A 13,713-nucleotide genomic window follows, 5' to 3' on the forward strand; every position below is an offset into this window, starting at 1 on the left:
TTTTTTCGCTGCTTTAAAAATATATAAAACACTGGACTGGAATAATCAGATGATATCCAAGTGTCAGTATATCTTGTGGACACTTGCGGCCACGTCCGTTTCTCCCCATTCAGGTTGGCACTGTTTAAAAGTAAAAAGTTTTGTTATATTTACAGCCAGTAGGTTTTGTTTTATAGCCTATTTTCAGGCAAGATCTTTAAACAACTGATACATTCTCATAATTTGTGTATTATGACCAAGTTTTAACTCTGTAGTATTTATTTAATGGCAGTTTAACTTTGGTTGTAGGCTACTTACACATTTAGTCGATCAGCAGTTTCCTTTGTCTCTGAGTTTATTTATTGCTGCCATGTTCCCTCTTTTCCTTATTAGATGTTTAAATTCCTGATAAGTGTCCATTATAAGTGCTGCTCTGAGGCAGTGAACATTGCTGCTCGCTCTTTACATTTTGTCGTTGTGAATCCAGTTGATCGGTGTTTGACTGCTTATGAATGGTGTACACACGCAATTAGTCTGACTGGCTGACCCTGTCTTGGCTTAGTTTGATTGCGTGAACATGGCTCGGCCTTGATGGAACCGCTTTATCGGCATCTCATTTGTTAGGCTTATTCAACTCGGGTGTTTCACATGAAAGGCCCCTTCACACATAGTACAACTCCAGGGCGACACCCGTCAGAGCAACTGATATGTGCGCACCACGAAACATCAGGCCGACAGGCAGGCGTGCATGATGCTAGTGTGCCAGTTTGTGCGCGCGGGAACACAACATCGTGCAGCTGGTGTGAAGAAAAAAATAAATAACAAATAAAAAAATACAAGCTGCGACGGTTCCGTGCATATGAAAACACAGCAGCTTTTCCCCAGCAACTGAGATGTCGTTACACATCGCACAGCTGAAAAAAAGTAAAATAAAATATATGTCAACCACGGGATTCGAACCCACTGCTTCAAAAAGCTCTGATTGCCAGTGAAAAACTTTACCACATCAGCTACCATTGCTGTCCTGTAAAAGGCGCTGAAAACTGTCTTATATCAGTAAGCACATGGACGTATTAAAAAAATAAAAATGCCACACCATATAAAAACATCACATTGTATTATTAAATCCCTCTTATCAAGCAGACAATACAAATATGATCCATCTGTTCCTCTGTAGATGACGCATGGTCACTGACATACAGTCATGAAATGGCATGAATGAGAAGCAGTTTGCTTGTCTCATTCATGTCCACATCTGCTGGCGGTGTCCAGCCGACACGCGTGTCTTGTGGATGGCGGGCCGCAGGACACGCGTCATGTGGAACAGAGCTCACATGGGTGATGTCACAGTCAGATTGCCTGCTGCGTGCTATGATCTGATGGTCCATTTCAACCTGGGGGCAGCCTGTCCATGTGCACACCATGCGCGCACACTCACTTGCTGCAGCCCGTCACCACAGTGATATATGTTTTTATGTATGTCCACTTGATGACAGCAAACAGACACACGTGCATCACAGTGGTCAGCTGTTAGTCCATGTCCGTCCAAACACAGTACTGTTTAACTGGGATGTCCAGAATGGCAGATCCCCACAGCCGCTTCTGTCATAGCCACACCTCCTATCGGTTCAGCGCACACACCAAAGCCACACTCGTGCGCAGACAAATTTCATTGCGAGTACAACAGTGATTGTCTGCAGTCTGTTGTCATGCCAAGAGTGTGAATGGCCACACATTTTGCTAGATGTTCGTGTGTGTCAGCTGGAATTTGGCCGATACCTGCTGCGACATGGATTGATGGGCTCACATAGTGCACACTCTGTCTTTCAGCCGTTGGTATGCACAAATAGTTGTAGCAACAGGTGTAGGAGGCATTGGAAGCAGCTACAAAATTACACAGTTTGCATACAATTCCTGCTTCATGCGCACTTAAAGCGCAATTCGACCAAATTCGCACTGTGTGTGAGGGGGCCCTTTCTGAGCTTGCTTTCTGGAATGGACCCCAGCTTGTGCAATGATTAATTACACATGAAAATTAATTATTTAAAATTCAAATTAAAAATCAAATCAATGTTTTGACTAAGTTACTGGACAGTATTCAATTTATTTCTTTCCCAAACAACACAAATTTGGAAATACTCAATGTGCAGAAATTCTGTATTTTAATGCAGAATTTCTGCACATTGAGGTTTTCTGCTCACCCTTGATTTGCAAGGCCTCAATTGTCCTCCCTACTTGATGTTCCCTAAGTCACCAAAACTGTTAGACCCTGGGTTCTTTGAGTTTGAAATCAACAATATTATATACCACACATATTTCTAAGGTATTTATTAACAACAGCAATACACAAAAATCCTAAACTGAAGAGAAGATTTTTAAAAACTCTAATGATTCATGTTTTTATTGAAGTCTTTCCAAGTTCTGTTGGTCATTTGTTTCCATCTGAGGTTTTCTGTTGGCATTAAACTACATAAAATAACAACTGTTCATAATTAATGATTGTTTATCTGTCCAACTTATGTATTTTTAGGGAATTTATAAGGATTATATTTAGTACAAATCATCACTTTTACAGCCAGTATGCTACAAGAATGCCGTGTCATATTAATTAAAAATTTCACTGCCAAACGATCTTGTGCTCATTTTGTAATGTGGCCAAATATGGCCTCAGATTTTTTTATCTTTCCTCAGCTACTCCTTTTATTTTCTGCAGCCATGATGAATAACAAAGCAACACTTTAAACACAACGGTGTGGATTTTATTGAAAACACAGCGGCCTTCCGAGACACCGCCCACACCGCCAAAAACAAAAAGGCCAAACTGATGCAGCTCTTCTCTCCACCAGGAAACAGCTTTCTCAAGGGCCAGTCATAAACACGCATTATTTATTTAGCAGGACTTAATTAAAGATGCCTGACTCGGTGAGCGGCGGCGGCAATGATTTCTCACAGGAGGTGCTGCAATTCACATGCGTCGCCGTGCATCGTGCACCAGATGATCCTCAGGTTTCAAATAAAGACCATCTGCTGTTTGCATGCGAATGCGATTGAAATGACGGCCTCCTAATGATAAGATACAGTTGTCTGTAAAGGTTTGGGCACCTCTGATGATTCCATGATTTTCCTTTATAAATCATCGGTTGTTTGGATCAGAAATTTCAGTTAAATATATCATGTAGCAGACAAACACAGTGATATTTGAGAAGTGAAATGTAGTTTGTAGGATGTACAGAAAGGTTACAATACTTCTTTAAATAAAATTAGGCAGGTGGATAAATTTGGGCACCCCAACAGACAAAATACATCAACATTTAGTAGAGCCTCCTTTTGCAGAAATAACAGCCTCTAAATGTTTCCTGTAGCTTCCAGTGAGAGTCTGGATTCTGGTTGAGCGTATTTTGGGTCATTCTTCTTTCAGAAACCAAGAAACATTTCAGGTTTGTTGGTTTCCAAGCATGGACAGCCCACTTAAAAGGTTTTTTTTTTCTGTGTAAAATATTACATATATATACACAGTAGTGTTCAGAATAATAGTAGTGCTATGTGACTAAAAGCATTAATCCAGGTTTTGAGTATATTTCTTATTGTTACATGGGAAACAAGGTACCAGTAGATTCAGTAGATTCTCACAAATCCAACAAGATGATATTCATGATATGCACACTCTTAAGGCTATGAAATTGGGCTATTAGTAAAAAAGTAGAAAAGGGGGTGTTCACAATAATAGTAGTGTGGCATTCAGTCAGTGAGTTCGTCAGTTTTGTGGAACAAACAGGTGTGAATCAGGTGTCCCCTATTTAAGGATGAAGCCAGCACCTGTTGAACATGCTTTTCTCTTTGAAAGCCTGAAGAAAATGGGACGTTCAAGTCATTGTTCAGAAGAACAGCGTAGTTTGATTAAAAAGTTGATTGGAGAGGGGAAAACTTATACACAGGTGCAAAAAATTATAGGCTGTTCACCTACAATGATCTCCAATGCTTTAAAATGCACAAAAAAAACAGAGATGCGTGGAAGAAAATGGGAAACAACCATCAAAATGGATAGAAGAATAACCAGAATGGCAAAGGCTCACCCATTGATCAGCTCCAGGATGATCAAAGACAGTCTGGAGTTACCTGTAAATGCTGTGACAGTTAGAAGACGCCTGTGTGAAGCTAATTTATTTGCAAGAATCCCCCACAAAGTCCCTCTGTTAAATAAAAGACTTGTGCAGAAGATGGTACAATTTGCCAAAGAACACATCAACTGGCCTAAAGAGAAACGGAGGAATACGAGGTCTGTCAATAAAGTAATGGTCCTTTTTATTTTTTTCAAAAACTATATGGATTTCATTCATATGTTTTTACGTCAGACATGCTTGAACCCTCGTGCGCATGCGTGAGTTTTTCCAGAATTTTTTCAGAAGCTGTTAGAGACTGGTACCTGGAAACCATTCAAAAAATTTATCTGGCTTTCGGTGAAAATTTTATGGGCTTCACAGAGAATAAGGACTGTTACTACAGCTTTAAGGACCCCTTTAAGGACGCTCGGCGCGCCGTGCTCCGAGCTGCAACGACGCGGCACAAGCCACTGGACCATTTCTAAACGGATGGCTCTGTGGATACGAGACCGTCGTGTGCTCTTTCTCTGGTTATCACAAGAGCTGGACATCAGCCATTTTCTGGCAGATTTCACTTTTAACAAGAGATTTTGTCATGGAAAGCCGCGCGGAGGCTTCGCGCATAAAGACCGATTCGCTTTGGAAGTGAGACAAAGGAACACCTCCATTTCGGCGTGTCAGAGGACAAGTTTGGACATGTCCAGCTCTCCACAATTTCTCTGATACTTACTGGACTGGTAAGCATTGAAAGCCGAGATAGGCATGTCCAAACTTGTCCACTTCCTTAAAGGGGTCCTTAAAGCTGTAGTAACAGTCCTTATTCTCTGTGAAGCCCGTAAAATTTTCACTGAAAGCCAAATAAATTTTTTGAATGGTTTCCAGGTGCCAGTCTCTAACAGCTTCTAAAAAAATTCTGATGGAAAAAAAGTCCTTTTCATTCCACCATTTCCAGACAATGAAAATCTGACGAGGGGGCGGGACCACTCCTTCCCAAGGCGTGCTCACAGGCGAATGACATCACCGACAGGTGTGGAAAAACTCACGCATGCGCACAAGGGTTCAAGCATGTCTGACATAAAAACATATGAATGAAATCCATATAGTTTTTGAAAAAAATAAAAAGGACCATTACTTTATTGACAGACCTCGTATTTTGTGGACTGATGAGAGTAAAATTGTTCTTTTTGGGTCCAAGGGCCGCAGACAGTTTGTGAGACGACCCCCAAACTCTGAATTCAAGCCACAGTTCACAGTGAAGACAGTGAAGCATCATGATATGGGCATGTTTCTCCTACTATGGTGTTGGGCCTATATATCGCATACCAGGTATCATGGATCAGTTTGGATATGTCACAATACTTGAAGAGGTCATGTTACCTTATGCTGAAGAGGACATGCCCTTGAAATGGGTGTTTCAACAAGACAATGACCCCAAGCACACTAGTGACCAAGCAAAATCTTGGTTCTAAACCAACAAAATTAATGCCTCGCAGATGTGAAGAAATCATGAAAAACTGTGGTTATACAACTAAAGACTAGTTTAGTGATTCACAGAATTGCTAAAAAAGCAGTTTGAACATAATAGTTTTGAGTTTGTAGCGTCAACAGCAGATGCTACTATTATTGTGAACACCCCCTTTTCTACTTTTTTTTACTAATAGCCCAATTTCATAGCCTTAAGAGTGTGCATATCATGAATGCTTGGTCTTGTTGGATTTGTGAGAATCTAGTGAATCTACTGGTACCTTGTTTCCCATGTAATAACAAAAAAATATACTCAAAACCTGGATTAATCTTTTTAGTCACATAGCACTACTATTATTCTGAACACTACTGTATATATATATATATATATATATATATATATATATATATATATATATATATATATATATATATATATATATATATATATATATATATATGGGGGTGGTGGCCAAGTGGTTAATGTGCTTGGTTTCAGTTCAGAAGGTTCCGGGTTCAAATCCCACCCCTGCCACATTTCTCCATGTAATGTGGAATTGCATCAGGAAGGGCATCCGGCGTAAAATTGCCAATTCAACATGCAGATCCACCCTGGATTTTCTGTGGCGACCCCGAGTGCAAACAAGGGAGCAGCCAAAGGGACTTACTATATATATATATATATATACACACAAAATAAAACTACAGTGTTCGAAAATGCTGCTAATGTTACAGCAGGACTGGGATTGAATGAAATAGCAGTATTTAGCAGGACTTGCCCTTCTGTCACCATGACTAAATAGATGCTGTAGATCTTCCATTTCGGATTCTTGGTTGTTACGATTTGGGCCCTGGCAAGGGTCCTGTTCATCGTCCTGAGACAGTGGCACAGTTAATCAAGAAATCAGATCAGTTGAACTTTGCCAGGGTGCTACATACAGACTGAACAATGTTAGATGCAAGTTACATGTATTGATTGATGTCCAAAATGCTGCAAAACCAAAAGGGGGGTCATCTACAATCTGATATACAATCAGACCATGTTTTCATTGACCTTGACTTTTGACCAGACCACTCCAAAGTCCATTTACCTCTAGATATGTATCCAGGTAATTCCCACCAAGTTTCATCCATCGAGGCTTCTTGGTTGTTGAGCGAAAAATTAAAAAGGTGTTTTTCAGCCAATGTGTTCAAAGATCGTGACCATTGACATGTAATCAAAATGTAATCACCTCTAAATATGTCTAAGTAATATTCCCACCAGGTTTGAAGGAAATCCATCCAGCCATTTTTCATTTTATCTTGTGTATATACACACACACACAGAGAGAGAGAGAGAGAGTAATGCAGCATTGCCCTGCAAAAAAAAACATTTCTACTTTGGCATGATGTTCTGCAAATGCCACTTTTTGGTCACCATGATGTCATTGTTTTGACTCCCAGTTATGTTGCAGCTACATCTTGGAGTGACATTGTATTGTGACCATAACACAACCAGTTACATAGTGATGGTAAAAAGTTCTCTCTACTTCTCTCCTCTTCTTTTCGTTGGGTCTCTACAGCAGATCTGATATGTGTCTGCATGTTGATTTGACAGATGTTTTACACTGGATGCCGTGTTACATGGAGAATGGGCGCTGATGATCTTCAACCCGGAACCTTCTGATATGAAAGCAAGCGCACGAGACAACATTCTGACATAGTCCTGGTCAGAGCATCCATGTTCTAAACTGCACAGACAGTACAGTATGTGTGTTAGGATCTGTTCCTGTGTAACCAAGGAAACAATGCAAAGAGGCAGCATTAAAAGGTTAACAGGTTTATTGATAAAAATGTGCACTGAAACCAGTGGTGGAAGCGTTTTTATGTGTCGGATGCAGCCCAGAGAACCGACCAGCATTTGAAGGACCCAGTATAAAATAAGCAGAGCACGGTACAAAGGATAACAGAGTTTAATAAACATAACAGTGATGTGAAAAAATATAAAAGTGCGCGGTCTGGCGTGGTGGATTGCGGTGCGCTCCCAGCAGCTCTAACGGTCCAGAGCCAGAACCAATTCGGACCCAAGGACCCCGCCGACACCCCCCAGGTGGCCGCGACAAACCGAGTCTGTGAAAGAAGGAATCATTATGTGAGTCCACACTCAACACACAGAGAGACCACTCAAAGGTGTACAAACAGCAAACACTTCCTGGCTTAATTGCAAATCAGCTTCCCACCCTGCAGGCATGGAACACCCTGTTCACAAAACTCCACTGCAGTGGAAGCTGATTTAAACGACCAACATACAGCTCAATATAATAAGGTGTGAGGGACACCACATTTACTGACTGTATAAATGTTAGTCACAAAATCTAACGTACCTCAGGAAGTGTGCTGACGAGCATGAGACCTCACCCTCTCCTCTTTCACAGACCATGCATCAAACCTGGACGTTCTCTGCATCCACTGATGATGAGATGGTTCCCGAGATGACGATCTCACCAGTCTGGTCACAAGGTCGAGTCTTGGCAAATACACACTGTGTACTCCAGTCTTAAATGCCACCATGTTCCAATCCATGTAGATGCACCACAGCTGTGAGTCCTGACGAGCCGCAGGTGATCAGCCTCAGGTGATCAGGGTGAGGTCCTGATAAACTCAGCAACACAGCCACTCAGTCCCAAATGCAAGCCACCTGGAAGGAAAAACAAAAGACAGGACAGAAAACAGAAACAAAAGGCAGCCAGGCCCCCCCAGCCACACAACAGCACCCCACCCTCACGGGAAGCCTCCCGGCGACCACACAAACCCGGCCCAGGAGAAACACCCCCCTCCAGGGGCCATGGCTGGAAACCGTATCTGCATTCGTCTTCCAACAGAATGGTTGATGTCTTCTCCTCTGGCTGCATCTTTGCCTTTGTTTCTGTCAGTCACTTAGCACAGGTGTGGCCAGGAGTTCTTAAACCTGTGCGGTCAGCCTTTGTCCAACCATGTTCACAGTCTGATTAGTCATAAAACAAAAAAAAGACAAACACAAACAGCCAAACCACCACCCCCTCCCCAGGGGACCGTCCCATCAAACCCCGGGAAGAGGAGAAAAGAAAAACACAACCCAAACTTAAGCTTACAAATAAAAATGCTAACACCCCCCCCCCCCTCCCCAGAGGACCGTTCCATCAAACCCCGGGAAGGGGAGAAAAGAAAAACAACCCAAACTTAAGCTAACAAATAAAAACACTAACACCCCCCCCCCCCTAACGACATGTAGGGACCAACACCCCCCAGAGGACATCCCGCCAGCTCCAGGAGTAATAACCACAGCCGAGGTCCCTCTGGGATCCAATGTCACCGACGGGGACTCCCAGCGCCTCCCAGAGGACCATTCCATCAACCCCAGGAGACGCTTCCCCTCATGACCAACGGACCCAGCCCCGGCCGTCTATGGCTAGATGGACCCACAGCCCTTTCCCCCCCAGAGGACACCACAGTCAAACCCTGAGGGCGGAAACTGGGGGGAAAAACAAAAGGAGAAAAAAAAACATACAAACAAACAACCCCAACCCCACCCCCTTGGCGCAGTGGAAACTGGAAGCACGTCCAGTGTCACCAACCGTGACTATACCCCAGAAGCCAACCAGGAGGAGTGGAACAGCGGTTATGGCAGACGGCACAAAACGGCGCCACTCCTCCGACTCCCAAACCAGCTACCAGCTGCGGGTATATCCCACTGCCCCAAACCTCAGCCACGCCGATGGCAGATGGCTCAAAGGCGCACTGAAGCCGGAGGTGGAACAGGGAATCAACAAACAAAAACACCCCCCCCCCCCCCCAGGTGCAGAGGTTACCTGGGAAACACCCAGCATAACCAAACTGCACCACTCCAGCAACGCCGACACTACGGCTCACACGGCTGGAGCCAGAGGAGAAGAGAGGGAACAAAAAGAAAATACCCCAAACCCCCCCCCTCCCCTCCCGGGTGCAGAGGTTACCTGGGAAACGCCCAGCATAACCAAACTGCACCACTCCAGCAACGCCGACTCTACGGCTCACCCGGCTGGAGTCAGAGGAGAAGAGAAGGCATAACAAAAAACAAAACAAAAAAAGAAAAAAGAAAAAACAACCCAATTACCCCCCATCACCCCCCAGGGGACCGTCCCATCAAACCCTGGGGAGGTGAAACTAAAAGAAATAAAAAGAAAGACTAACAGACTAACATAAAGTTGCTTGGGTCCTTTTTTGTTGCTCCAAACAGGCTGCAGGGTCACAACCCCAGACACTAATAGTGGAAAACAAAAAATAAAATCCCACACAAAAACCAACTCAAAAAACACCCACACAAAATGAACTAACACAAAACAAATAAGTGATTTATACCGTCAAGCTCAAACAAATGGAACACACCTGTTCCAACTTAAGAGCTTGACGGTAATGTGACTCAGTCACCAACAGAGGAAGCCAGAGTGCTAAAAATGAAAAACCCCCTTTGGTGACAGAGAAAACAAACGAGCTGCTTTTCTGTGAGCAGCTGAGTGCAACACACAACCAAAAATGTGATTCAACTAAATAACACCGGAGCTGACACAACAGACGCAGTAGCTATCATTACCCAGGGAAACGGGGCTACGACTGTAACACAGGAAGCACCGCAACCCGTGCCACAGAGCTCCGCCGTGCGCGTTCACCCATTACAGACCCACTCCTGCAGCTCCCGTTTAAACCTCTTATCCGGTCGAAGTGTGACGCGAAGCCGTCGCCAGTCACACTCCACCACGACCCACGGATAAGGCACAAACACAGGAACATGGCTGCATGAGCGCTCAAATCAGTATTCAGTAATGGGTTCTCCAATGCGCACCATCCGGGCGGAGAGCACCCGCAACTGATCCGGATAACATCTGAACGTCTGCTGCCGCCTTCCCGGCGCATTACCGTCTCTGCTACCGCTGGGTCTGCGATGTTTGGCCAGAGACTACTGTTATGTGTCGGACGCAGCCCGGAAAACCGACCAGCGTTTGAAGGACCCAGTATAAAATAAGCAGAGCACGGTACAAAGGATAACAGAGTTTAATGAACATAACAGTGCTGTGAAAAAAGTGCGCGGTCTGGCGTGGTGGTTTTGCGGTGCGCTCCCAGCAGCGCTAACGGTCCGGAGCCAGAACCAATTCGGACCCAAGGACCCCGCCGACACCCCCCCAGGTGGCTGCGACAAACCGAGTCTGTGAAAGAAGGAATCATTATGTGAGTCCACACTCAACACACAGAGAGACCATTCAAAGGTGTACAAACAGCAAACACTTCCTGGCTTAATTGCAAATCAGCTTCCCACCCTGCAGGCATGGAACACCCATGTGAGTCGTGACGAGCCGCAGGTGATCAGCCTCAGGTGATCAGGGTGAGGTCCTGATAAACTCAGCAACACAGCCACTCAGTCCCAAATGCAAGCCACCTGGAAGGACAAACAAAGACAGGACAGAAAACAGAAACAAAAGGCAGCCAGGCCCCCCCAGCCACACAACAAGCGCATGAGGAAGGGAAGACGCTGGATTCTGCAGATGAGCTGTGGAGGACTGCTGAGATCAGGTGGAATGTGAGGGGGCAGCTGTGGCAGCAGGACCATTCTGGAGACAAAGCAGACAGGAATATTCAGTCATAGGAATTAAGCAGCAGAGAATATACTTAGCACAGAGGACCAGCTGTACGTAACCTGGCAAAGCTGGAGAGAAAATCCTGGGTTTTTGTAGACTGGGTGATGAGGTGCAGGTGTGACAGCTGCCACAGGTGTTTCAGTCAGCGATCAGCAGTGTCACCAGAGCAGAGGGAGGACAGAGGACAGAGACAGACAGCACCACACCACAGAGGAACACAAACACACTCCATGTCTGCAGTTTTCCTGCACAGACAAAGATCGCTTGAGAACAAGACGAGCCACTCTGCCTCAATTTTGATGGTTGCAAAGACAATTTACTGTTATGCTGCTGGTCGTTGACTCGACTGAATTTAGATTTTTGCCACCAGCCTCTCTGTCTCTCCGAGTTACTGCTGCTGTCAATCAATGGCCCATGCCACGCCCTCCACCATTCCTGCTCTCATGACCAACTCCCACCTGTTTCTAATATCAGATTGTGATGCACTGCGTTGTCTTGCTTTCCTGTCGTGACCTATAGCCAGTAATGAATCTCTGCCTGTCAGCTATTTTTGCACTCTGGACTCTGCGGAACTCCTTTTGCTGATCGACTGACCTCAGCTTCTGTATTGGATTTGTGTATCCTCCTGGCCCCAAGCTGGATATCATGAACCTTGTGTCTACTGTGTGTAATTCTTGCATCTTTTAAAAGTGCAGCTGTGTGGTCAATCTGTTGCCTACACAAACTATTCCACTGATGGTCGTTTGTGTTACAAGAAAAATGTGAGCGTAAATAACCAACAGCTGCTGAACCGTTTACACAGACAGACAGATAATTAACCATTTTCCTTTGAAAATGTATTCACGTAGAATGTCTGTGAAGCTTTAAGTCTGACGTGGAATATCTCTGCAGCTTTTACTATCAGTGAATGATGCTAATTTTAGTATTTTCCTGTCAGGGGAACTGGTGACCTATGAAAACTGTTTATGAATGAAAACTGTTTATTTCGAACATTTGATACAACAACAATTACAAGATAGATCAGTAAAGACAACAACAAAAAAGTTCCTACTGTGTACCCAACATGTCCGAAAAGGGGTAGGGTGAAGCATCAGCTTATTTATCCCTACCCCTTCTTCCCCACAACCAGTAATACCCTTTGCCACATATACACATAGATTCCTACACACCTAAACCGATATCAATATATATATATACATATATATACACATACATATATACATACACACATCAACATACATACACATATATACACATATACATATATACACAAACATAAATATACACCTACACATACCTACTTACATACAAAATACTATATATTTACAAGCCGAAGCAAAAAACAAAAACACCCTAACCCTCATTACCCTTCCTCCTCCCTATACCCAGAAAAAACCATATTTTTGTACCGCTGTTTGAACTGGTTCATGCTTGGACATTGCTTGAGCCCCACTCCCAATCTGTTCCACATCCTCACCCCACAGACAGAAATACAGAAACCTTTTAATGTTGTTCGTGCCCACTGATGCTTTAAATTAAATTTCCCCCTCAGACTGTAATCCCCTGATCTGTTAAAAAACATATTTTTAATATTTGCTGGAAGTAAATTGTTTATTGCTTTATACACAATTTGTACTGTTTGAAAATGAACCAAGTCTGTGAATTTTAAGAATTTGGATTGTAAAAATAGTGGATTTGTATGATCTCTATAGCCAGTATTATGAATAATTCTTATAGCTCTTTTCTGCATTACTGATAGTGATTGTGTTGTACCTTTATAAGTATTACCCCATACCTCTGCACAGTACTGTAAATATGGTAAAACCAGTGAGCAGTAAAGAATGCGGAGTGAGTTGTGGTCCAGAATATGTTTCGCTTTGTTTAGAACTGAAATGCTTCTTGACAGTTTACTTTGTATATGTTTTATATGAGTCTTCCAGTTTATCTTATCTATTATCACCCCCAGAAACTTATTTTCATGTACCCTTTCAATATCTACCCCCTCGACTTGTAACTGATCCTGTATGTCTGTATTACAATAGCCAAATAACATGTATTTTGTTTTACTTAAGTTTAATGATAATTTGTTTCTGTCAAACCATATTTTCAATTTTCCCATTTCTATACTGATCCTCCTCAGTAACTCCTGCAAATCCCCCCCTGAACAAAAAATGCTTGTGTCATCTGCAAATAATACTAATTTTAATATTTTGGAAACATTGACAATATCATTTATATAAATTAGAAACAGTTTTGGACCCAATACTGACCCCTGTGGGACGCCACAAGCATTGTCCAAGCATGATGATGTATATTCCCCCAACTTCACAAACTGTTTTCTGTTACTTAAGTAGCTTCTCACCCAGTGCAACACCAACCCCCTAATCCCATACTGTTCAAGTTTATTGATTAATATGTCATGATTAATTGTATCAAAAGCCTTTTTAAGGTCTATAAATATTCCAACTGAATGTAATTTGTGGTCTATGGCGTTTGTAATCTCCTCAACTGATTCTATTAATGCAAGTGATGTTGAACTATGT

This window comes from Thalassophryne amazonica, chromosome 19 (assembly GCF_902500255.1).
Source record: "Thalassophryne amazonica chromosome 19, fThaAma1.1, whole genome shotgun sequence".
Taxonomy (NCBI): domain Eukaryota; kingdom Metazoa; phylum Chordata; class Actinopteri; order Batrachoidiformes; family Batrachoididae; genus Thalassophryne; species Thalassophryne amazonica.